Source organism: Amblyomma maculatum, chromosome 11, assembly GCF_055883805.1.
Source record: "Amblyomma maculatum isolate TAMU_Amacu chromosome 11, ASM5588380v1, whole genome shotgun sequence".
NCBI lineage: Eukaryota > Metazoa > Arthropoda > Arachnida > Ixodida > Ixodidae > Amblyomma > Amblyomma maculatum.
The window spans coordinates 101,378,700-101,405,471 of NC_139354.1; the positions used below are offsets into that span (position 1 = coordinate 101,378,700).

Here is a 26,772-nt window from a genome sequence, read left to right on the forward strand (position 1 = left end):
GTAACTCATGCATAGCCCCAAACCCTTGGGCTCCGCGTGCCGGCTCTGCTTGGCGGCAAGAGCACGAGCTTCTAAGGCCCCAGTCCGCCAATGATGCAGTTGGCTAACCATGTTCTTGTAGTTACGGCGTTTGACGGAATACAAATCCATCCTTTGTAACTGCACGAGAAACCGGTTTCCACTAGTTTTTTTTCTGAAATAATATGGTCCAAAATAATATAAAATGCGTGACATGAAAGCTATGAATGCAATCTTAAAGCACAGTGTGAATAACAAATTATACGTTGTCAAATTTTTTCCAGAGAAACATTCGGGCAAACCTTTATTAAAACTTATAAAGATATCTCTGGCTTAAAAAAAGAACATTAATTTTTGAAATATGCGAATTGATTGACACCATATTAGCCACTTTCTCTTAAAAAAGATTACTTCTATCTTCTACCTACAACCAGCCGTAGTTCCCCAGCGATGCTAGTGAACCTCAAGTTTTCTAACTACCTCCAGGATTCCTGAGTCAACGCGGCTATGGTTCACTCTTACACGCTAATAAAATTTATCTTTACCTAATACAACACTGCGGTACCCTTACGGAAATCCCATATCTGCTCCAGATATGGAACCTATGCTGCCAGATACAAATATATAAGGCAGCAAATAAGACCTTATCTGGGCCAGACAAGGTCATATATGCGCAAAATGTTGCCCTTATAAGGCTCAGATTTGGCCATATTATGCAACATATAATCCATATCTGAACGGGTAACAGGACCTTATATGGCTTGATCAGGGGCATATATGGTATCCTCGCGACCTTATGTGGCCTGACAAAGGGCATATATGGCATCGTCATGACCTTATATAGACAGACCAGGGTCATATGCCTGGCATCAACAGGACTTTATATAACCTCATCGCGGCCTTAATTATGTAGGTGCCATAGTGATTGTATATTGGCAATATATGGTTTTCGTCTACCTTCTGCAAATATTCAATATGGGCATCATGTGGTCGAGCTTCAATTTTTCTACACTCAGCATGGTCTGTATGCTTAGTGTTAATTGTATTCAATTTAGAAAATAGCTACGACTCCTAATATTTCAAATATTTTGCAGATTTCGCTGCACTATAATTATTACACCATGTGTTCCTTAATCCAGGAGGGCGCTGGGTTATAGCTACATGCTCCTCTTTCCGTCTACTAACTCGCATTTTCACTTAAAATGCGGCGGCAGTCCGGTGCACAAACGCATGGTCGGTTAAGTTGAGCGATTCAAAATATCAAAAAATGATGGCAGTTCAGTATACGGCCCCCTCCGAGCTGTTTAGACGGTGACTCACCCTCAGAGACAGCTGGCGGTTGCTGCGGGGAGGGCCGCACTGGCTCGACAGTGACTCCTCCTCTCCCGCGTTCCCCTCTTCCCTCTCAAACAATGGCGGCCCCTGCGTCGCGGCTCGCATTTCATCTCTCCTCCTCGCTGCCACGCTCTATACCGCGTAGGCCGCGAGCTCTCCGTTTTGTGTGTGCTTGCTTCTTTCCCCTCCCCCTTTCAACTCCGTGCGCCTAAGCACTTGTCTCGTTCCTTTCGCGGTGGCAGACATCGGAGTTCGGTGAGTCTGGCGGGCGGGCTGCATGTTGTGTATGCTGGTGTGTGTGTGCGCCAGCGCCTGTTCGCTATTAGCTGAGTGCACGTAACAAAAATGCGACAGCAAACCTACAAGAGCTTCAGTCTGACTGTCGGCACAGTGGAAATTACTGTGTCCCACTGCGGGTGACATGGTCGACCATCAAGCGAACCTGATGGTCGATTGAGCTTTTCGAGGCTTCTGACCTGGGCGGCCCGGCCAAATCTTCACTATTGCGTCGGATCGCACCCTCATCGTTCCGCCTCATCTTCACGCCCGATCACCGAAACCGTGAGCGTCAGACTTCTTGTCGGGAACTAGCACTTGCCAGCCTCAGGATATTGTTCACCTCATTATTTTGATGGAACAATTTTCCAATCAGTAAATTTCATGGTAATTGCCTGTATGTGATATTTTTGCGTACGTTTAGTTGCTAATTTGTCTCGCTCCAGCAATTTTAACAAATTTCAGTGGGTGGATAGGGTCCTTCGTTGTTTATTATTATTATTATTTGCACTACCTAAATAGCTTCAAGCTTGATTTGGTTTAGGGGAAGAGCTGTCGCTGTCATGAGAAATGCCATCAGACATGCTTTTTTCTTTTTTTCTCTCTTAATTTCAAATGCAACCACGAGTCAGGCGCGTTCGCTCATTTTGCACTGCAGTCTCTGCTTAAGGTAACAGCAGTACTTCCTGACAGCCTATATGTACTTTGCTAAGGTTTAGGTATTTTCAGCAGTCCCAGCAGTGTGTGTTTTATCGCCCTGCGGTTTAGCGGTACCTTTTCCGGGTATCGACAAACCTTTAAATTCCCTTTCATTAGTCTAGTTCGATTATGAGCCATTTATTTTATTTAGCTTCGCAAGTAAACCAGTTCAAACTAAGGCATTTACTGGTTAAAGCTCTGTGTGTAAAAGAGTAGAATAAAAATGTAACATCTAATTTAATAGGCTAATGTCTTTCACATTAGCTTCTCGTGTAGACGTTATTCTGTTCAGATATCCCATTAGTTTGTTATAGTATCGCGCCTAAATGAGTAGAATCTCAATATTTACTAACGAATGACCATGTCTTTGACCCTCGGTAAACACACGTAATTCAGGCCCGTCTTTGAGCGATTCCATATAGGCAGGGAAAAAGTAAACCTGTGGTTTCAAAGCTATTTTCCTGTAAGGTTTGAAATAAGAGGGGAAATTCATGTTTCCCTTGGCAAACTTGATTGAGTGTGCATTTAGCTGGAATACTGAAATTGTCTTGTATGTGTTGTAATAAAGTGTTACATTGATATGGAGATATATAGATCTATAGTTCAAAACCTACATGCCATGCGGGCTAGATCTTTAAATCAGGAATTGGGTAGATAAGGCATATCTGACCAGATATGTCTTATCTGGTACTCAAAGTCAGGAATTGGGCAGATCAGGCATATACAACCAGATATGCCTTATCTGGTACTCGAAATCAGGAATTGGGCAGATACGCCTTATCTGGCCTAGATCTGTCCTAATATACCATATCTGTCCAATTCCTGATATACCTGATCTGGATTTTTTTATAAGTCCAGATATGGCATTTCCGTAAGGGTATGCTCGAGTACGTATGTAGAGAGGCTTTTCTTACGCACGCCAACGTCGTGCTTTTTCCAGACTGAATAACGCTTAGGAATTTTATTTTTCTTGTTTTCCTTCTAGCTTTTAACAATATTCAGAGAGTATCGGTATCAAGATAATTTTTAGATGTATCTTGCCCAGCCCTGGTAGGCGTTCGTTCCTGAAGATTGTAAAGGTGGATTCAGACGAAAGGACCGGAGCGTGGATGATCCACGCACGTCAGCACTAATCTTGTGCCGCGTGACCACGCGTCCGCGTGCCCATCCGGCCTTCGAGCTTTCTCACGAAGCCAGCGGACCATCCGCGTGTACCCTCCTCCCCCGCTTTTCGTGCGCGCTGCCTAAAACCTTTCCACCGAATTTCAACATGGACGCCGAGCGAAACAGTCTTCTCACTGCTCTGGCTTTTCTACGTGAAGTGTGCAAGGACGACGAGGAAGCAAAAAAGCATTCATTTATTGCAAATGTTCTTTATTGTAAGCATTTTCAATATTTCATATCGGTTGGCAGCTCCCTATGAGCGCTAAAAACGTTACTGTCGCTTCATCACTGAGCGCTTTTTTTGCTACTTCACACATAATAAGCACTAAAAACCGAGTAAAGCTACTACTCTGGCACACTCACAAGCACAAACACACTAAAAACGATGCACTGCACGAACACAGAGTGAACGACGCAGCGCATGAACAACCGACATGTCCCGCTCGAACTGAATACGAGACGAAAAGCGCGGGCGTAGCAACGGTAAGGCAAAAAGAGCAAAAACAATTTCGGTCAACGGCGGACGCTCGTTCCGCGCGGACTGAAAAAGGCGCTCGGCATATTCAGTGCACTCCGCGATGCGGGACCCCAGACGGCCACGCCGCTCTCTCGCCGGCGATCAGAGCAGTGACGTCGGCGTCACGTGTGGCACGGGTAGCGCTGACGCAAGCGGATCGTCCGCGCTCCGGTCCTCCCATCTGAACCCATCTTAATCAGCACGTGCGCTAGACCGTTGGTCAGTTGAACTATACTGCTCGCAACACAGACTCCATGATGTAGCAGAAGCAATGTGTTCTGTTCGGCAACGCCAGCAGCAGAGGACTGGTCGTCGCACCTGAGTGTGATTAGAGCAGACGACCATGACGGCATGAATGCATCCGCGTCAACGATGCGTAAAGGTGCGTGGCGTCGTTCGGAGTCAGCGCTTGTGGTTGCAGGCGTCGAAAACGTGACAGCACGGTGAGTAACATTATTAATGGCCCCATGCTCGCGTAAACGTCTATACCGAGTATGAGGGTCTTACAGCAGTGCAGCAGGATAACAAAAACGGCAACAAAGGCTGAATCGGAGGTGGTTACTCGGGCAGTGCACCGTCCGATCGTTGTCATAAGGTGATTGCCAGCAGTGCGAATTTGGGGCTCCAGCCATTCAGTTTTCACCTTGGAGAGCCGATCCGCGAACTTTTTCCTTATTACCGAGACATCTGCTCGGGTGCCTAACAAAGCGGTCACTGGGTGCTCGTCGACGAGAACGGGATGGTCGGCGCTAACAACTTGATCGGCATGAGGTCGATTTTGAGTTTCGGGTTCATGCGGCGGTGCCGTTATCGTAGTCACAGCATTGGGCTGAGTCGTCATGGGGGCGTCTTCGGGACATCGATTCTGTTCGTCAGCACCCTGCCTCCCTGAGGCCGCTGTCTTCAGTTTCCCCGGCGTGGGCTTGGCGATGCGCCTAGGCGCATCAATAAAATCACGGCGGCTGGGTGACGAGTAGCGCACGGGATAAGACGAATGTGTACGGTCGCTAGAAGAGGTTGCACGGGTTGCTAGGTATTCTTCGATTTCTGGAGGGTGTTCGCCGATCCGAGGACGCGGAAAATCACGAGAAAAACCCTGAAGACCGCGTTCACGGTATGGGCAACGACGATACAAGTGGCCGGGCTCTCCGCAGTGGTAGCTCAGCAGCCATTGGCGAGGAGTGCGCCAGACATCTGCCTTCCGAACCGGTGGCTGCATGACGGCGCTCTGCTGGGATGGCGGCTGGCAGGAAGGTTGGTAGAACAGTGGCTGCAGAACCGGCCGCGGCTGTCATTCGAAAAAAGGTGATTGCAGAGGAGGCACCATAGGCCGAAGAAGAGCAGCCGCGGCGTAGTTCATAGAACGTGGCTCCGACAGCTACGCAGGCGGTGGAAATGTTTGACAGATTCCTTCGCGCACGTCTTCAGTGACAGCAGCGGCAGTCGGATTAGGCGATCCAAGAATAAACTTAATGAGCTCCTCGCGAACTACCTCGCGGATCAGCTGACTCAGAGAGTGATGTTCAGTGAACCCTTACAATGTAACCACACTGCTGAAGGGCTGACCACAGGCAGACTCCGTGCGCCGGCATTCGTGCTGCAGGGCTTGCCTAATGAGGGTGGCTTCATTGATGAAGTCCGCGAACGCTTGAGGTGGACTGCGAACCAGACTAGCGAAGTGCGGTTCCTTTAAGCCCTGCATCAAGTTGCGCAACTTCGCTGATTCCGTTATGTCGGGATCAGCCCGCCGGCAAAGACAGGTCACGTCCTAAGTGAACATGACCATTCTCTCGTTAGGCAGTTCCACATGAGCTTCTAGGAGGCGGCGTGCGCGATCACAGTGGTTGTGGCTGGCAAAGGTATTTCGCAGCTGCTGGCGAAAGGAGTACCAGCTTTGAAGACTGGCCTCCTTGTTCTCATACCACATTTTAGCGCTGTCTTCAGGTGCTAAATAGACATTGCGCCGCTTCTTAGCAGGGCTCCACTGAGTGAATTGCGCTACTCGCCCGAACTGGTCGATCCAGTCGTCGACATCTTCCCCAGTAACGCCATGGAAACTGGGGGGCACACGAGGCTGCTGAAGCAGGAGATGATGTTTACGTGCCTGGGCCATTGCAGAAATCTCGAGCTGCTGGTCGGCTAGCACGGTTCAGGTAGAGGAGCGAAATTTGGCTCCAGACCCCGGAGGCGACGGCTGCAGCGATGAAGAGGTATAGCCACAGGCGGAAGCCGGTAAGGACTCGATGTGCGGCTGCGACAGGCCCGAGGCATGAAATTCAAGGCCGCACCTCCACCAGTGTCACGTAGCTGTTTAGGCCCGTAGCCAACAGGTTTGTTTATATGGGAGATTGATCTAACAGGCACAGGAGAGCAGGTCCAGAGTACCGAGAGAGAGCAGCAAACTTCAGCCTCTTCAAATCGAACGCCACGGGGCCACTTCTTCTTCAAGTTATGTATTGTGAAAAAACAGACGGATATTTATTTACAGCGGTGATGGATGCTGAACAAGTTGAGCTTGCTAGACCAAAACACCACCACCTCTTCTTCTGCCACCTAGTAGATTGTCATTGCCAATAACGTTACATTTCCACCAACTCAGCCGAACCCCTCTGGGCGTGACCATGAGGATTGCGAGGCTAACCCAGCTTGAAACAGTCAACGTGGTATAGTTCGGCCTTCGCACACCGACGACCCGATGTCGTGGGCGACTATTTCATCTGTTAAATTGCTGATTCGTTTGATCGCCACATATTTGCCGTCATAGTGGGCGAATAGTTTTTTGATGTAGGTCACGGCCCCGAATTTGTTGCCACAGCAACTCTAAATGACATATATAGATTATGTGACACGCCGGTGACTGGCATCATATTGTGCTTTGGAGTGTTTCTGTGAAGCATCATACTCTAAGCGGGTGATTTTCTGAGATTCTTCGTTGAGGCAGTAGGCTTCAGCCTGGCAGGTATCTTCACAGCCTGTGAAGTTCAGGATGGTATCCAGGGAGTAGCGTGGTGGTCTGGTATGCATGGCGTATTAAATGCATATGAAATTAAGGGTAGGATGGGGTCAAAGTTCTAATGTCCTGCATCCACATTACATAGGATATTGGTGAGCATTCTGTAATTCGCTCAGTCAAATCCTTTGTCTGGAGAATAGTATTAGTGCCCTGTGTCGGGAAGTTATGGCATACAAACGCATGAGATTGTCAATAACATCCTCGCTGAATTGACGGCCCCGATCAATGATAACAGTTCGCGGTAGCCGTGTTGTAAGTTTATGTGTGTGGCAGGAAAGGTAACACTTGATGCGCCGTAGCACAAATAGGGGCGGTTTATAAGTAATGTTTGAGGTAGGCGCAGGCTACAATCAAGCGATATTCATTCGAGGACATCGAAAACGAACATACGAGGTTAATGCCTGCTTGATCGAATAGAGTTGTAGAGGTCTTCACAAGATGTAGCTAACAGATGAAGCTGACGTGGGACGTTTGTGAGGTTGATTATACTTGCAGCAGGAAACGCACTGTTTCCTGCTGCAAAATGTTTCTCGAGCACAGTGGAGTGTTTGAATTGATTCAGATGTCCAGAAGTCGGATCATTGTGCTTGACACGCAATACACCAGTGCAGAGCGTCTTGGGAACCAATAGTAGGTATTGCTGGCCGACCGCGGAGTAACTGTTTTTTGTGGGGGGCCATCAAGCCCACAAAAGCGGTTTGTAGCTCTTCTGGCTTGGTATGAAAAAGAGGGCCTACCCTTCTCCTCTGTTCTTCCGTTGGAAAACTTTCGAGTCGGGAACGTTAGCTCGAGGGCTGATATATGTGTTGAAATAGTCACTGTCGTATCCGACCATGGCCACTGGCATTATAGAAAGAGAATCTGCTTCTGCATGACGCCTCCCGCTTTTGTCTACCACAGCGAAGTCATATTGCTGTAACCGGAGAGCCCACCCAGCGTGCGCGGCGCCCTTATGGGTCTGCAGCCAACAAAGTGAATGAGGTAAAGTTGCGATATTGAACGACCCTCCGTACCAATGTTAACAGAAATGCGGCACAGCGAAAACGACAGCAAAGCATACCTGTTCGGGGACTAATTTCACACTGACTTGCTCAGGGTATGACTTCCGTATGCAATAACATATGATCTCATTCGTCGTGGCGCCGACCGAAAACTGCACCGAGGTCGCTTCCGCTAGCGTCCGTGTAAATGTCTGTTGATGCGGCTCGACCGAAGTGACATAAATTGGGCTTCAATATTAACAGGAGCTTCAGCTGAGAGAATGACGCGTAGGAATGTGATGTTCACTCAAAAGTGGCGTTTTTGTTAAGAAGGCACAACTAGTAGGCAGCATCATCAGTGCGATGAATAATGCGTCTGAAATACGAACACTTTAGAATATTGCGGATCTCCTTCAATGTCTGCGGGGATTAAAAACTCAACAGCTGCGGTTTTCTTGGGATCCGGTATAACATCATGGTAAGCTGTACTACCACTAGCGCTGGACGCACTCCAAAGAAGCATTTTATTGAGTTCAAAATCAGGATGGCGTTGTGCAAACAGCTCAAGACGCGGAATAGACGGTCAATGTGCTCTTGAAAGCATTTCCGAATATGAGGACATCGTCAAGAAAACAAAAGCAAATGTCCCATTTTAACCCGCGCAGAACTATGTCCATAAATTGTTCATATGTGGCAGACGCATTACAGAGCCCTAATAGCATAAAATTAAACTCAAAACGACCCTTGACATGAAAAAAGAAGTGTTTCATTTATCCGCAGTGTCCCTCATAATTTGCGAGTAGCCAGATCTGAGGTCCAGACAAGAAACACAGAACGCACCAGAGACGCAGCCGAGGGCGTAATATATGCTTGGAAGAGGATACACGCCATTTATGTAACAAAATTAAGATGTCGTTCACCATCATCATCAGTCGGACAATATCCGCTGCACAGTGACGGCCTCTCCCATATTCCTCCAATTAATTCCGTCCTGTGTTAGCTGACTCTACTTCACCCCTGCGAACTTATCCAACCACCTAACTTTCTGCCATCCCTTCCTAGGCTTTCCTTCGTTTGGGATACAGTTTGTTAACCTAAGCGACAATTGGTTATCCTCTCGTAGCACTGCACGTGCTACCCATGCCCATTTCTTTAACTTGATTTCCCCTGGAATGTCAGTGACTTGCGTTATTTCTTTGACCCTTCGCGTTTCCTATCTCTTAAAGCTATCACTACATTTTTCTTTTCATAGCCCTCCGCGTTGTCCTAAACTTAAGTAGAACAGTCTTTGTTAGTCTCCACGTTTCAGCCCCATAGGTAAGTGCAGGCAAATGCTACTGTTGTAAACATTCCTCTTGAGTAATACCGGTAAGCTGCTATTCATAATCTACGAGTTCCTGCTAAAGTCGCCCTATCCAAATATTGTTCTCTCTGTTATTTCAATTTCTTGGTCCGGGTGTGCAATTACTACCTGCCCTAAGTAGACATATTGGCCTACTACTTTCAGTGCTTCGCTAGCTAACGTAAAGTTCTGTTATTTTCCAGGAGTGTTGAACATTCTCTTAGTCTTCCGTATATTGATTTTCAAGCCTACCCTCCTGCGTTTCCTGTCTAGATGATCAATAATTTTTTTTTGCAGTTCATCTCCTCAGTTACTTAGCAAGGCAATGTCATTAGCGAATCACAGGTTACTAAGGTATTCGCTATCTACCCTTATCCCTAACTGTTCACATTTCAAGTCTCTGACTACTTCCTCTAATCAAACTGTGAATAGTACTGGGGAGATTATGTCTCATTGCCTCACGCCATTCTTTATAAGAATTTTGATACTTTTTTCGCTCGATTCGGAAAAACTGAATTGTGACTTTAAGGAATTGATATAGATGCTCGAGTGTGGCGAGTATCAAATGCAATACTTAGGGCACACCGAGACCCCTTCCATATTCGATTCAACTATAGAAGCAGGGCGGTCACCAGGACCCCTCTCACTGCATTTAATACCCTATTATCTCTACGATTCTTGATGTGGCAACATGACGCTCTGTCTCTATCGCGCGCGCAAGTCCCAAACCTCGTCTTCGTCCTCTTCTCGTCGTTCTGTTTGCTGATTCTTCCCTGCATCTGCGACATCAACATCAATCATGCACACACTAAATCTCTCCCCCACCTTTCCTTATCCAATAATTCAAAGAAGCGTTTGTTGAAACAACCTTTCGTGTTACTCCGAGCTCGTTACTTCGCTACACGCTGCTTTAACCCTTCAAAGTCGTCGAAAGCATTTCGACGCCAGCGAAATCATCGTACACCTAGGTGACTTTAGTTCTTTAGGCGAAAAAGACCAATTACTAAAGGCGTTTATAAATGGCAGCTGTATTACTCACCTCTCCGACACACGCTGGGGAAGTTGCTTTCTTCTGCGGTTGGTTTTTGAAGCAGCCATTCACGCTAAACAAGAAACAAAAATATGAATTTATTAATTCCGCGTCGTGCCAATTGTGATTCCTTCCTGCATATAGCCAATTGCAACGAATTCAGCGATAAATAAATTCCGACGCGTTGCAAAATGGTCCCGCTTGAAAAAGCAGTCGAGAATTTGCGAAATTTGTCTAATAATTCTCTATTTCTGATTAAAGGCCGCGTTTAATATTACATCCTAAACGACACAATATTTACCGCCCGTGGGAAAGACGGAGATCAACTGGCAAAGTATCGTACCGTCGAGCCACGACCTCCTCAATAAGTTTCCAACCTACTCACTGATTCCACTCCTACGGGGCACGTGTGCCTAAAACTGTTTTTATAGACCAGGCCTGAACTGACTCCCACAGCAGACGATGCAATGTAGCGCACTGCGGTCTTGGATCAGCACTGTGCGCGTTCTTCTCTTTGCTGTTCGTGCTCCTAACGCGTAGATTGAGTACTTCACTGGATTTAATGACTAAAGTGAGTCTCAGGACACGAAAACCGTCATAGGGTAGGGCACCGAAATAATCAAATTCCAGGTACACGAGAGATTGTGCAGTGGCAACGTGCAGATATGAACATCAACCAGACAAACGTATTGTTACCGGGAAACGCGGGACCAAAGTGATGTGACAAAGACGACGACCGAGGAACACGGGCACGACAAAGCGTTGAGGAAAGGGACGACGCTGACAGAGTGGACACTGCACGGCTACTGAAGTGTTAGCGTCGCGTTCAGCCCATCGCAGTGCTGTTACATTAAGTACATCCCTGTAACATCTTGGTGGAGGTCGCGGGTTCGACACAACCTGACGCCGGATCTCCGCAGTGGCCGTCACCTCGGAACCGTCACGATGACAACCGTCGCGGCTCCATCTACCTCCGCAACTCCAACTGTCGTCGTAGCCCACCCCCGTGACCCTGGCCCATTCTGCGGTACAGATGAGGTCGATGTCGAGGACTGGCTTTCGCTTTATGAGCGTGTCAGCCAGCACAACAGGTGGGACGCCACGCTGATGCTGGCCAATGTCATCTTCTACCTTACTGGCACGGCACGCGTGTGGTTCGAAACGCATGAAGCAGTAATACCCTCCTGGGATATTTGCAAACAAAAACTCCGTTACCTGTTCGGAAAACCGGTTGGCCGTCAACTCGTCGCTAAGAGGGACCTCGCCAAACGTGCCCAGACATCTACCGAGCCTTATATTAAGTATATACAAGACGTTCTGGCCCTCTGCCTAAAAGTTGATAAAGATATGCCTGAACCTCATAAGGTGGGGCACATCCTCAAAGGCATAGCCGACGATATCTTCAATCTTCTACTCTGTCGGGACTGTGCTACAGTTGACTCCGTTCTGCAGATTTGTCGACATTTCGAGCAGGCCAAGCTCAGACGCATTGCACATCGCTTCGATCGGCTCCCCAACACTGCCCCTACCTCCACGTGCAAGGATCTGCCGGCCCTAAGGCAACCTTCCAACGCTGAAAATGTGACCCGGATCGTCGGTCGTGAACTGGAAGCGCTCGCTCCTGCTGCATCCAACCCGCCCTCCTCGAACAGCAACCTAGCGACGATATCCCTCATTCAAGCCGCAATTCGTCAAGAGGTTGCCAACTTGGGCGTCCTCTATAGCCCCACCGTGGAACACCACAGTTCGAGCCCCGTCCCTCCCATGGTCGCCACCGCTACACCCCACAACGCCACGCCACGCTACCGATACCGCAATCCTGATGAGTGGCGCACCCCTGATGGCAGGCCGATCTGTTTCACGTGCTCGCGTATTGGCCACATCGCTAGCCACTGCCGCAGCCGCTCGACATCACCACCTCGACGTTTTCCTTACGTTGACCGCTACTCCGATTACGGTCACCCCGTTTCACGTCTCGTTATGAGCCGCCCCGCACCGATACTACTCCGCCTCCTCCTGTGTCCAGTCGCTCTCCTTCCCCGCCAGCCCACCGTTTCCGTTCACCTCTTCCTAGCCGCAGTTCCTTGCCGTCCTCTGCCAGCCGCTTCACGGGAAAATAGCCAATGCAGCTCCCGGAGGTGATGCTGCATTGGTACCTCGACCTGGAAATCCTCTACACTCCATTTCTTCGCCCTGTAACCTCCTCTCTCTGTTCGTGGATGGTGTTCCCGTCTCTGTCCTCACTGACACTGGTGCCCAAGCCTCGATCATCAGCTCATCGTTTTGCCGCCGCCTCAAGAAAGTACAGACCCCCGCCGCTTCGCCCACCATTCGTGTTGCCGATGGCAGTACTGCTGCCGTCACTGGGCTGTGCACTGCCCGAGTCACCCTTGCTGGTCATCACATCCATCACATCCCTGTTTTGTTCACCGTCCTCAACCGGTGCCCTCACAATGTGATCCTCGGCCTTGACTTTCTAACGGCCCACTCTGCCCTTATCGACTGCTCCAGCGGCCTTCTTCGTTTGGACCTACCTGTATCCTCAGAACATCCTCCATCTGCACCCCGCCTTCGCTCCAATGAGTTCGCTCGCCTGCCCTCTGACTCTGCTGTTTACCAACCTCCGTCACCTTTCCCGTCTGTGCCTGACGGTGACTATCTTGCTTGCCCTATCACCGAGGTCTTTCTTGACCGCAGCGTCGCTCTTCCTCATCTCATCGTACGCGTTACACAGAACAGCACCTACCTTCATATCCTGAACTTCAGTCCGTCAGCCCAAGTTCTCCCCGAAGGAATATCCCTTGCTACCTTGTCCCCTCTCATAGACTGTACCATTTGTGCACTCACTCCTGGCCCAATTTCAAGCGTCCTTCCAACGCCCGTACTCTCCACCACAATTAATGACCCTATTTCCGTAATGATCGCCTCTGACCTCAGCCCCGAACACACTCAGGACCTGCACAGCCTTTTGTTATCCTTCTCCGACATTTTTTACTTTGCTGCCGGTTCTCTGGGCCAAACATCAGTTGTGACTCACCGCATTGACACCGGCGATGCAAAGCCTGTACATTGGAGGCCTTACCGTGTTTCCCTTTCTGAGCGCCAAGTTATTCAGCAGGAGGTCGACAAGATGTTGGGCAACAATATCATCGAACCTTCGAACAGCCCCTGGGCATCTCCTGTCGTGCTCGTTAGAAATGAAGACAACAGTTGGCGCTTTTGTGTCGACTATCGACATCTGAACAAGATTACAAGGAAAGATGTTTACCCGCTGCCGCGAATAGACAATGCCTTGGACTGTTTACATGGAGCCCGCTACTTTCCTCCATCGACCTTCGTGCGGCTACTGGCAGATCTCTGTTGACGAACAAGACCGCTAGAAGACAGGTTTTGTCACACCCGATGGACTTTACCAATTTAAGGTTATGCCTTTTGGACTTTGCAACGCCCCTGCTACGTTTGGACGAATGATGGACTCCTTATTCCGCAGCTTCAAATGGACGACTAGCCTATGTTACTTGGATGACGTGATTGTCTTCTCGCCCTCATTCGAAAGCCATCTTCGTCGCCTTTCTTACATCTTGGCACTTTTCCGCCGTGCCGGACTTCAACTGAACTCAAAGAAGTGCTGTTTTGGTCGCCGCGAACTTAAAGTGCTTGGCCATTTGGTGAATGCCACCGGCGTGCAACCCGATCCCGACAAAGTTCGCGCTGTCAGTGCTTTTCGATGTGCCCGTTCACCCTGTGATGTCCGCAGCTTTATAGGGCTGTGTTCTTATTTACGCCGGTTCGTCCCAAACTCTGCCGCTGTTGCTCGTCCTCTCACCAATCTGCTGAAGAAAGGCGTTCCTTTCTCATGGGGACCAGAGCAAGCTAACACATTCTCCACCCTCATCGCTATTCTCACCAATCCTCCTGTGTTGGCCCATTTCAACCCGTCTGCCCCGACGGAACTTCGCACCGACGCCAGTGGCCACAAGATTGGTGCCATTCTTGCACAGCGACAATGCGGCCAACATTGCGTTATTGCCTATGCCAGTCGTCTCCTGTCATCAGCGGAACAGAACTACTCTATTACGGAACGGGAGTGCCTGGCTCTCGTTTGGGCCATTGGAAAATTCAGACCCTACTTGTTTGGCAGACCCTTCACTGTTTTACCGATCACCACGATTTGTGTTGGCTCTCTTCCCTCAAGGATCCTGCTGGCCGCCTCGGCCGCTGGGCACTGCGCTTACAGGAGTATAACTTTTCCGTTGTATACAAATCCGGCAGGCTCCACCAGGATGCAGACTGTCTGTCCCGTTATCCCGTAGATCCCCCTTCCTCTACTGACCATGAGTCGGACACCTGTGTCTTCTCTATATCGGACTTTTTCCACATAGCCGACGAACAGCGGTTGGACCCAACCCTCAGTTCTCTGATCGACCGCCTCCGCACACACAGCCGTGACTCTTCCCTCGCCCTGTTCTTCCTTCATGGGAGTACGCTATATCGCCGCAACATGCGACCTGATGGCGCCGAGCACTTGCTGGTCGTTCCCCAACACCTACGCTCTGCCGTTCTCGAACAAATGCACGACGCCCCTACAGCTGGTCACCTTGGCCTCTCACGCACATACGACCGTGTGCGCCGCCGTTTCTTCTGGCCTGGACTCTACCGCTCTGTCCAACGTTATGTAGCCGCTTGCGACCTCTGTCAACGCCGGAAGAAACCCCGCGTGCTACCACCTGGACACCTGCAGCCGATTGCTATCCCGACTGAGCCATTTTCTCGTGTTGGCCTTGACCTTCTAGGGCCCTGCCCCGAGTCCTTGTCAGGAAACAAATGGATCGCTGTGGCCACCGATTATGCCACGCGGTACGTGATCACTCGCGCCATTCCAACCAGCTGCGCCACAGACGTTGCTGACTTCCTTTTGTACGACGTCATACTTCACCATGGTACTCCCCGTCAACTACTTACCGACCATGGCCGCTGTTTCCTTTCCCGAGTTGTTGAGGAAATACTTCGTTCTTGCTCCGTTCGGCACAAGTTCACCACTGCGTATCACCCTCAGACGAACGGCCTTACGGAGCGTCTTAACCGCACACTCACCGACATGCTCGCAATGTACGTATCCAACAGTCATCGCGACTGGGATGTTAGTCTGCCATTTGTCACCTTTGCATATAACTCTTCGCGTCATGACACTGCTTGGTACTCTCCATTCTATATTTTCTTTGGAAGAGACCCCTTAATTCTCTTCGACACTTTGCTTTCCCGCCGCTGGCCCCGTCACAACCTATGCCCGCGATACCTTCGCCCGCGCCTACGCTGCTCGCCAGATTGCTCGTCACAATCTCACCATCTCTCAAGAAACTCAAAAACGCAGCTACGATGCTCACCACCGCGATGTGTACTATCCTCCCGGATCTCTGGTGTTGCTCTGGCGTCCGTGCCGTCGTGTGGGGTAGTGTCAAAACTTCTGCTCCACTACACAGGTCGTTACCGTGTACTACGCCCAGTGACCGACGTGACCTATGAGATTGCACCGCTCCACCCAAAGTCACCGACTGCTACACGCACTTCCGAAATCGTACATGTCGCCCGCCTAAAGCCATATTACCCCCACTCCACATCGCACGCCTAATATGCACCGGGACCTTGCCTTTTGCAGAGGGGGGTAGAGTTACCAGGAAACGCGGGACCAAAGTGATGTGACAAAGGCGACGACCAAGGAACACGGACACGACAAAGCGTTGAGAAAGAGGACAACGCTGACAGAGTGGACACTGCACGGCTACTGAAGTGTTAGCGTCGAGTTCAGCCCATCGCAGTGCTGTTACATTAAGTACATCCCCGTAACAATATTATAGAGCGCATGACATGGAGCATGCAACTCTCATCTTCCTTTCCTTTCTCTTAATTTTGTTCCGCAGTGCCTCACTGTCTGCCGCAAACATTATTCGTCTGTGCACTGGATGCATCTATCTTGGTAAGCGATCTTTCTGCAGCACGAGTAAACTTAACATATACGAATACGTGCACGGTCCCCCATCTAAATAATTTTTATTTATCTATTTGTTTATTCATACTGTCGCCACAGGCCAAGGCAGGAGGTGCATTTTGTGAGTACAGAACATTTTTCCACGTAATATATAACGAAAACAGACAAATGTAAAAAACTGAACATGAACGAAATTGGGACGTAACCCAGGCAGCACATGCGACCGGTCTGATATTGAAAATTGTTTGGTGACGTCAGGTCGGCCAGTTGCCATGCGTTGCCAGTGCGCTACCATTAATGGTACAGCCATGCGATAACATTGACCACTCTTGCAACTGTGATTTACACGTTCACCCCATGATTGGCATTCATGAGCTAGGGCAATACTGACCTTGCGTACAGAATTGCTTGCCAACATTGTATACACAATGATATATGATGGCCATTATTACCAAGCCATCGGCAATCTTTTGCCCATAAATCGCTAATCATGGCATACAATGGTAAATATTTTCCTGCTAGTATGTCGACATTAAATATAGCTTGGCATTCATTGGTCAATACCATCCAGCCAGTCTTAGTGGCTTGCCAAGATTGTATGCATTTTCAGTTACAGTGGCCGATATTGGCCAACGAGTGATGGCCAATGATGTATATTAGACATATCATGGCATGCATTGGTATATATTGAGCAGTCAGTATTGACTGCACAAAAATCTTTGCTGATAGAGATGCTAGTCTTAAGCTTTTTGCAGTTGCGTAGAATTTCGATCTTTTCATTGAAGTCGTATATCGGAAAATCACCAGCCGGCGCAATGCTTCATTTTTACCTATGCGATGCATTCACTTTATAGCGGTAGGATTGACACCGACCACAGTGAATAGTTTTTGGTTTACAGCTTTTGCGATATCTTCAGGGGTTTCATTTTCTTCTTACGGTAAACCCAAATATGATCAAGTTATTACGCCGCTGCTGATTTTTCAAGTCGTCAACCCTTTTGGAAAGTGCATTTACATAATTTCTTAAATCATTTACTACTTCTTGTGATTCAGTTACACTAGGAAGTGCAGACTCAAGTTGAGTTGGCGATCTTCGATATTCGTTATAGCAGTACCCTTTTCCTCAGTCTTTTTGTACAGCTCGCTGGTCGCGTTTAATATAACTAAGCATTTTGGTGTGTTCCTTCAGAGTTTGCAGAATTTGTTTCAATTTCTCTTCAATGGGGGGTCCATGGTTCAACAATATGTCTGCACTCGCGCCAAGCGTAACAACTACAAACCAGCAATCGCAACAAATCAAGAACAATGTGCGGGGCACAGCAAGACAATAACAGACAAATGGTTGCTTCGAAGCCAGGGCGCACTTTGTCTAAATTTATTACCTGCTCATTCCCTCTTCCTAAAATTTATCTTTATTGAAATTACTTTTATGATCCTGTCCACAAGGGAAGACAAAAACGAGCGAGGGAGCGGCCGTGTTTTATTGCGCACTGCACGAAAGTGTTGAGCGCTACCGTCGGCGTAACTCTACCTGCTACACCGACTACTCACGCCAACCATTTTCGAAGTAAACCCTAAAACAGTAATTTCTTGCAGTTAACATCGTGTTCGATAGAAGATGAAGGCTCTCTGGCAATACAATTGCAGTGTGTATCGTATCGTGTGTCATCAGTGCTCTTGCGCTTTCAGATAAAAGCGTTAGCATAGAGTTAACTAAACTTAAATAAGCAACTCTTGTGTGCTCTACTGATCCATGGAATGTTGCTTAGAAAGTAAAGCTTAATTAAGTATGACCAAGTATGATATTTCACCCGAACAATCTTAATGCGCAGAAAAACCATTTTCCTAGGATTTCCGTATTGGAGAAATATTTCCTTTGAACAGTTTTAGATGGCACGTCATGTGGTTTGCAATCTATAATAAATGGGATCATGACACCAATTTTGGAACATAACATGTTTATTGCGTCTTATTTCAGATGTAGCACGCAACTAAACCTCACAGTTTCAAGCGCATCGGAGCTGGATATATAACTTTAAGACTAGCGTTTTCGTTTCTTCGTGAACTGCTTGCTAATATGGCGACCGGCGAAGCCGGCGAGGACCTAGGCCGCCGCCGCGTCATCTGCTCCATATTATGTGCACGAGCAGCGTAAATCGCGGTTAGGCGAAGCCGCGGTAATGTCGACCAAACCGAATTCATGTCGTTTACCGAGATTACACCGAACTGAGCTTTTCGTTGATCTATGTTAGCGCTTTTAGCCTAGGTAATAGCTGCATTTGTGGGCGGGAATCAGATGCGCGTCGGCGGCCGAGTATCAGAGGCGCACGAGCTGACCCGCTCGAACAGCGTAAACATTTTAGACTGAAATAAGTCTGAAAAGGAACAAATAAAATGCGCAATGTATATAGTGCCATCCGACGGCGCTTTCCTATAATATTCGGCTACCGCCCGACAGCGCAGCAGAGTAATGTATTGGACGCGGCGGGCTACATCAAGGCACCCAATACCTATGCAGTGCCGTATTAGCAGCGTATCATACACGCTGCTCGTATAAGCACCCAAGTTAGGCCTTAGCCGACTTATGAAAGTCGACGATAAGCTCAAGACGTTTAAAGCACCGGATACCGAAAGCTTAAAGCAACGGCGCCCGCAAGCGCGAAGAACGACAGCGCTCTCACCTTCTGCTTCTCCCTAATCATTTATAGGCCTAAAATTACAGTGAAGCCGCCGAGGAAGGCACTTTGCAATAGAGCGAGGTGTTCTAGCAAATGGACCACTCGATTATAAAACTTCTTTGCTTTTAGTCCCACTGTTTCGTAGTTAAGGATATGATTATTTTCGGGGACGCCTTTCCTGACGCTAACGCAAGGGATCCGCCGTATGTATTGCTGGCACGGACGACTTGAGCGGAAGGTGCGGCAATCGCGGCGGTGTTTACAGTGGGGGGGGGGGGGGGGAGGGCAGCAAGATGCAGCGGTCGCGTCGAAGATGGATGCCTGGGCAAGAAATATAACTAAATCGCGCTTCACTGCAGTCTGTGTTCTGTTTTCATAAATATGCTGAGTACACTTATTGGAAGTCATATTAGCAAGCGCGAACACAGTAAAATGTATTGGCAGCTTATCGGCTCCAGCGCAGGAGCAGACGATGCGGTGGCCGGCGTCGCTCTGTGACGTCACCAAGCCTTTCAACAAGATGACCGTTGTGGGTCGGAGGAGCTTCGCGGTGCCAATTTCAGCCACCTATGTCGAAAAGGAATACGTGTAGGGCGCCCTAATTTGGGAAGTGGATAATAAGGTCCAGTACGATTTTCCGTACTACGAAATTGTAATATATTGGATGACCGTGGCATGCCCAGTTTTACCTACATGGTTAGTCTTGATTAACACTTATTAATACCATTTTAATACCTGAAACGACTCTGCAGCATGAAATTGAGAAACGAAATTTCGCTGCAGAATGCATTCCCTTCAAATTAATATGATCAGTGGGCAAGTTCAATCACTATATACCGACTACAAATGGGCAGCATGGCTAAGGACCTAATAAAGTATATATCAAGTTCCAACTTTCTAATACTCGGCAGTTTATCGACAACCTGTGGATATTACATATATCATAACTTACTGCACAGCTATCAACTCTTGACTTCCTCTGGCTGAATAAAATTTTCCTTATGCCCCAATACAAACAAAATAGCGACCAAGGATATGACGAATTCACAGCACAGACCACCCATAATAATAATTATGTTCCTTAAATGTTTATTATGATCATGGGAGGAAAAGTTCAGAAGCAGCCTGATTAGCTCCGGCCCCTCCCGGAAACACAATTGGTGATTTTGCACCCCAATAGTGGGCACATAATCAAGAAAAAAAGGTGACATATACACAGATGTTCAGCTATTTGTGTCGAATATCGGTATCGTCTAATGGAACAATATCCCAGTCATTATCCTTCACCGCAGCCCTCTCGGCTTGCAGAAAAGAGCGCAACAGTAGACCATGTCGAGAAACAATGTTATTGCTGCCGTATCCTAATACTGTTGTTTACTGTGCATGCGCTCACATTTTTTAAACAGTACTCTACACGCCAAGACATCATCTACACGGATGCTTCACACAATTCGGACATTCCTCACATCTGCACTGCTGTATTCACGGACATTCGCCGCTCAACATTCAATGCCGCCTTCACCGACTGCACTAGCATCGTCGAGGCCGAATGCTTGGCCATTACACCTGCAATTGCACACATCAGTCAGTTGCAGACTCAGCACACCACAATATTGTTACGGACGACAAGGAAGAAGAAGCGGACAGTGGCGCGGGCAGGAGCGCTCACGCTAGGCCCGCGAACATTGATTAAACGTCATCTACCATCGCAATCGGTCATGTTCTGTCTCCTGTCTTCATCGGCTTGCCGCTTCGTAACATTTGGTTGGAGGTGCGGGGTACGGCATCCCCATCCTCGCCTTGGAGCATCGATGCCATCTTCAAGCCGGGACCATCACCGAGGGCCCAGGGACATCGCCGAGCAGCTTCGCCCCAGCCCTTCAAGCCCAGACCGCAACAACTACCACCGCCCAGCCCCCAGCCCGGACCTGAAGACAAGGAGAACAGACATACCGATCAGAACCGAGATGAAGGACCCGAATGACCCGAATGACCCGAAGGAACCGATGGACACGAACACGCAACCCCCGCCCAAGCTGCCCGACGTGACCTCGAGCCATCGGTCTCATGGCCTCTGGTGACGGATGGTTGACAGCTCCAAAGGAGGCGGATCACCCACGCATCAGACATCGTACCGGCAAGCCGTTCTATTCTTCCTCTTCTTCAAGCATCCAGACACGCCCATCATCATGCCATAAAATCATTAACATCGCTAAACTTCCTCGTGCACGATCGGGACGATCGCTCGGTGGCCCCGTGTCATGTTACGGACGACAAGGAGGAAGAAGCGGGCAGTGGCGCTGGCAGGAGCGCTCGCGCTAGGCTCGCGAACATTGATTAAATGTCATCTACCATCGCCATCGGTCATGTTCTGTCTCCTGTCTTCATCGGTTTGCCGCTTCGTAACAATATGAACAGACTCCGAAACAGCATACAGATATCTGCTGCGAGGAACCCTCCCACACTCATCTGCTAAAATATTATCTACTGTACCTACCCCTCCCGATACCATCACCTTCACATGGGTTCCAGGGCATGAGGACATCTTCGGAAATGAGCGCGCTCATGCGTTTGCCCGAGAACTAAGCTTCCGGGTGCCGGTGGATTTCCTCCCCAAACCTTCATTACACACCGCCATCGAACCTCTTGACTACACTACAATTGTTCACTTCTATCGTCGTTTCCGTGTCCAGTGCCCGCCACCACATCACACACTTTCTCACATCGACAGCACGTACTGGCGGCAACTTCAAACACATTCGTTTCCATCTCCTCAATTTGCCCACATATTTCACCCCGCGGACTTCCCACCATACTGCACCACATGCAATGCCACCCCACCCACCTTCTACCATTACTTATGGGAATTCCCACATCCCATCCGCGTTCCTCCCGTCAAACACCCCACCCCCTCCTCCTGGGATGCTGCCCTTCTAGCCACGCAACCTGCAGATCAGTTACGGCTGGTCGAGCGGGCTAAGCTAGAAGCAACAGCCAGAGGGCTCATAGACTAAGAGGTCCTCCAGGGAGTGTTTACATTTTTTTAAATAGTTTTTTCCTCCTCCTCCTCCTCTTGACACACGATCTTCTCTGAATGTCAAAAAGGCAAGCGCCTCCTGCACACACCAAGCTGATCACGCGTTGACAACCGCGGAGGACGAAGCGATGGGGGCACGTTGGGGCGCCACAGTATGTGGCGGCAGTTTCGCGAACTAAAAAAAATAAAGACAGAAAGATCTCGCATCATGGTTAGCTCCGGCATCTGAAAGTCGGAAGAATATATAGGGAGTCGTGCGCCGAGCCTTCTTGCCAGCTCCAGAGACAAGCCTGCTTTTCTGCCAACTATATATCCGCGCGAACACTCGTCCAGATTTTAACTTTCTCATAATACACTGCAGTCATGCAGATTGCCAGTGATACTCACTCGAAGTTTTTCAATTTGCTGTTCCGTATTTCAAGTGTGTAAAGTCAGCAAACTATTTTCGAAGAAAAAACAAGGTTTTCATTTGGCTTCCATAGGAAACACTAGTTGTCTTAGTAGGCTGCCTAACTTAGAACCGCGTGGCGGTATCGGATGCAATGAATACAATTTTAGTCACAGTACGCGCTATTTCGTAGAAAGCAAAGAATTCTGAATAAAATCAACCCTCGTTTTTTAGGGTCACCTACACCTGCCGCTGTATTAATACAATATATCTCTTGCAACTTATGAAAGTCGTTGCTTTGCTCAGCGGTAGGCAATTATATTTTTTTCCTTAGCAAGTAACGCGGTCAATGAATTACTCTACCTACCATTATATGTTTAGGTTTTCCAAAGAATTTGTTTAAAAATGAGACATATTTATGAAAACATAATGCATTTTGTTAATAAGTATGGCCACGTAAGCATCTTGTAAGAAATTTGGCGGCGTAGAACAAGCAAATATAGGCAGTGGCTTCAGCTGTTGCCGCATTTAAGAGAAAAATTATCCTCATTTTACTCATCTTTTTGCACACACCCATTGCTGCACTGCTATGATGGGACATAAGTTTGCCTATTAAATGTTTGTATCTTAAGGGCTGCGTGAGATACGTCTTTTTTTGCTCTGCGCAGGTGTGTTTAGAGCCTTTTAGCTAGACGATACAATAACCAGATTTCTCTAGCGCCTTTTTGTTTTGATTTTAAGGGGTAAAAAACTTATAGGTATTTGAAATTTCTGAACAATAAATCCAAGCTGAATTTTTTTAAATGATTATGGGACGTCGGGTGCCATTCTTATCTGAACAAACCCAGATATATATATATATATATATATATATATATATATATATATATATATATATATATATATATATATATATATATATATATATATTGTCACGGTGTTGGCGACTGGGGCTAGATTAACAGACCCGGTACAGGTAAAATCACACGGTCCAAGGTTTAGATACGTCCTGCGAGTCCGGAGCCGATTCACTTCAACGTCTTCTTTCACTCTCAGCGCCCCCTGGCATTCCTCCCTCCTTAAGCGTAACGCACATAGTTACACGTGCACACAAGCGTACAAAAGCAACCTCCTCCCCTCAAAAAAAAGTTTGTAGATGTAGTTTGTCAGTCACCGTGCAAAGTACGGCTTCAGTCGCAAGACATGAACTGTCTCTGGACGAGGTAGCCGACGGCCTGTGTGCTCTGATCCATCCGGGAGCACCTCGTAATTGACGTTACTGATGTGTCGCACGATTTTATACGGTCCGAAGTAGCGGCAAATTAGCTTGTCTGAAAGGCCGCGGCGTCGAACAGGAGTCCACACCCACACCTGGTCCCCGGTGTTGTAGGAACCTTGTCTGTGGCGGAGGTTGTACCGGCGTGAATCCCTGTCCTGTTGCTGGGTGATGTGGACGCGTGCTAGTTGGCGTGCTTGCTCAGCATCTTGGGCAAACTGCTCGGCGTCAGAACAAAGTTCGGTATCTGTTTGGTAAGGGAGCATTGCGTCCAGCATCGTCCGAACCTCCCTGCCGTAAACGAGGCGAAACGGCGTGAAACGTGTAGTCTCTTGGACTGCCGTATTGTATGCGAACGTCACATATGGTACGATCGCATCCCAAGTCTTGTGCTGGGCGTCGACGTACATCGCCAGCATATCCGCGATGGTCTTATTAAGCCTTTCCGTCAGCCCATTGGTCTGCGGATGGTAAGCAGTAGCTTTTCGATGGGCCGTACCACTGAGATGAAAGACTTCGGCCATCATTTTTGAAGTAAAGGCAGTCCCTCTATCAGTAATAATACAGGTAGGAGCACCGTGCCGTAGTATGATCTGGTGTACAAAGAAATGGGCAACTTCAGACGCTGTACCACTAGGTAACGCTTTGGTCTCGGCATAGCGAGTCAGATAGTCTGTGGCGATGATTATCCAACGGTTGCCACCAGAGGACCGAGGGAAAGGACCGAGAAGGTCCATGCCGACTTGATCAAATGGTGCTCGTGGTGGTATTATGGGCATGAGGAGGCCCGCAGGCTTTGATTGCGGAACCTTCCGACGCTGACATTGCCGACAGCTCTTGACATAGCGCTTAACAACAGTGGCAAGGTTGGGCCAGTAGAATGTCTGTCGTATCCTAGCAAGTGTGCGAGAATAGCCCAAGTGGCCAGATGTTGGTTCGTCGTGGCACGCGGAAAGGATTTCCTCTCTCAGAGCTGTGGGTACCACGAGGAGGTAGGTTCTTGACTCGGATCTAGAGTTCTGCTTATAAAGCACACCACCTCTCAGGCAGAAAGTTGAGAGGCTCCGAGAAAAGCACTTAGGTATGGTGGCTGGCTGACCTTCTAAATAATCAATCAGTGCTCGTAAATCTGGATCTGCACGCTGCTGATGTGACATATCTGAAGCATCAACAGCTCCGAGGAAACTGTCAGCGTCATCCGTGTCTGGTGGAGCGAGCTCGACAGGCGCGCGGGAGAGCGTGTCAGCATCTTCATGCTTATGTCCGGACTTATAAACAATAGTGAGATCGAACTCCTGTAGGCGAAGGCTCCATCGCGCCAGGCGGCCGCATGGGTCACGCAGGTTGGCCAGCCAACACAAAGAATGGTGGTCAGTGACAACTTTAAATGGGCGACCATAAAGATAGGGGCGAAATTTCGCAGCAGCCCAAATAATGGCGAGGCATTCCTTTTCAGTAGTTGAATAGTTCGTCTCGGCGCGGGATAAAGTACGGCTGGCATAGGCGATGACTCGTTCAACACCCTCTTGACGTTGCACGAGAACCGCCCCAAGGCCAATGTTACTGGCGTCGGTGTGTATTTCTGTCTCCCCCTGCTCATCGAAATGGGCTAGAACAGGCGGCGATTGGAGACGGAGACGCAGCTCGGCAAAAGCAGCTTCTTGTTCGTGCGTCCAAACAAAAGGGGTGTCTCCCCGGGTGAGCTGAGTCAGCGGTTCAGCGAGATCAGCGAAGTTATCGATAAAACGCCGGTAGTAACTGCACAAGCCGAGAAATCGGCGAACAGCTTTCTTGTCACGTGGAATCGGAAATTCCGCAACAGCAGCAATCTTGTCAGGGTCGGGCTTCACGCCGGCGGCGCTGACGACATGGCCGAGAAATTTAAGCTCTCGGTAGCCAAAGTGGCATTTCTGTGGCTTAAGTGTCAAGTTAGCGGATCGAAGGGCTTCGAGTACTCACCGCAGGCGCTGAAGATGTTGTGCAAATGATTCTGCGAAGACCACCACGTCATCTAGGTAGACTAGACAACACTGCCATTTAAGGCCGGCGAGGACAGTGTCCATCATCCGCTGAAATGTGGCCGGCGCGGAACACAGGCCGAAAGGTAGAACTTTAAATTCGTAAAGGCCGTCGGGTGTGACGAAGGCCGTCTTCTCACGATCTCGCTCATCGACCTCAATCTGCCAGTAGCCACTTTTTAGATCGCTGGACGAAAAATACTTTGCACGCCGAAGGCGGTCGAGAGAGTCGTCAATCCGCGGCAAGGGGTAGACATCCTTCTTGGTTACGGCGTTCAGTTTGCGGTAATCGACGCAAAAACGTAACGTGCCGTCTTTCTTTTTAACTAGAACGACCGGGGAGGACCACGGGCTATTGGAAGGCTGGATAACCTCATCTTGGAGCATTTCCTTAACTTGTGACCTAATAACTTCGCGCTCGGTCGAAGAGACGCGGTAGGGGTGCTGGCGGATTGGGCGCACATTATCGAACGTCACGATCTGGTGCTTGGCGATGGGAGTTTGATTCACTTTTGACGACGATGCAAAACACTCTTTGAATTCGAGTAACAATGAAAACAGCTGGTCGCGCTGGCTGACCGATAGCTCTGAGCTGACATCGAGATTGTCGAGGGATGTGGGCGGTGGCACGGTTTCTGCGGACAAGCACTCGGAGACATCAGATATGCGTTCGGCGAAAGCTACGGAAGTGTCACGAAAAAGGTGCCGATACTCGTGCGAAAAATTTGTAACAAGTACCTTGGACTGACCACGGTGAAGATGTATCAAACTGCGGGCCATGCAGACTCCTTGTGTCAACAGTAACGATACGTTAGTTTCGGCTATTGCGTCACCATCGTTAAGGGCATTGCATTTGACATTAACGAAGGTGCTGGTTCGGGGTGGCAGAGTGACACTGTCCTCATAAACTCGAAGCACATTGAGTGGTCGCTTTGCACTGCTGAGGGCCACTGCTTTTTCAGTAGAAAACGAGAGCTTAGAATTCCGGAGGTCAATAATTGCGCCATATTCACGA

At 48.7% G+C, this 26,772-nt stretch overlaps 1 long non-coding RNA gene across 1 annotated transcript in view; it reads right to left on the bottom strand.

Moving 5' to 3' along the window:
- The window catches only part of LOC146174507 (uncharacterized), a 121,769-nt gene that overhangs the window by 36,008 nt on the left and 58,989 nt on the right, over window positions 1-26,772 (bottom strand). The window contains exon 3 of the long non-coding RNA XR_014702264.1: window positions 10,384-10,447. This is a non-coding gene — a long non-coding RNA (uncharacterized LOC146174507). The remainder of the gene's footprint in view (window positions 1-10,383; window positions 10,448-26,772) is intronic.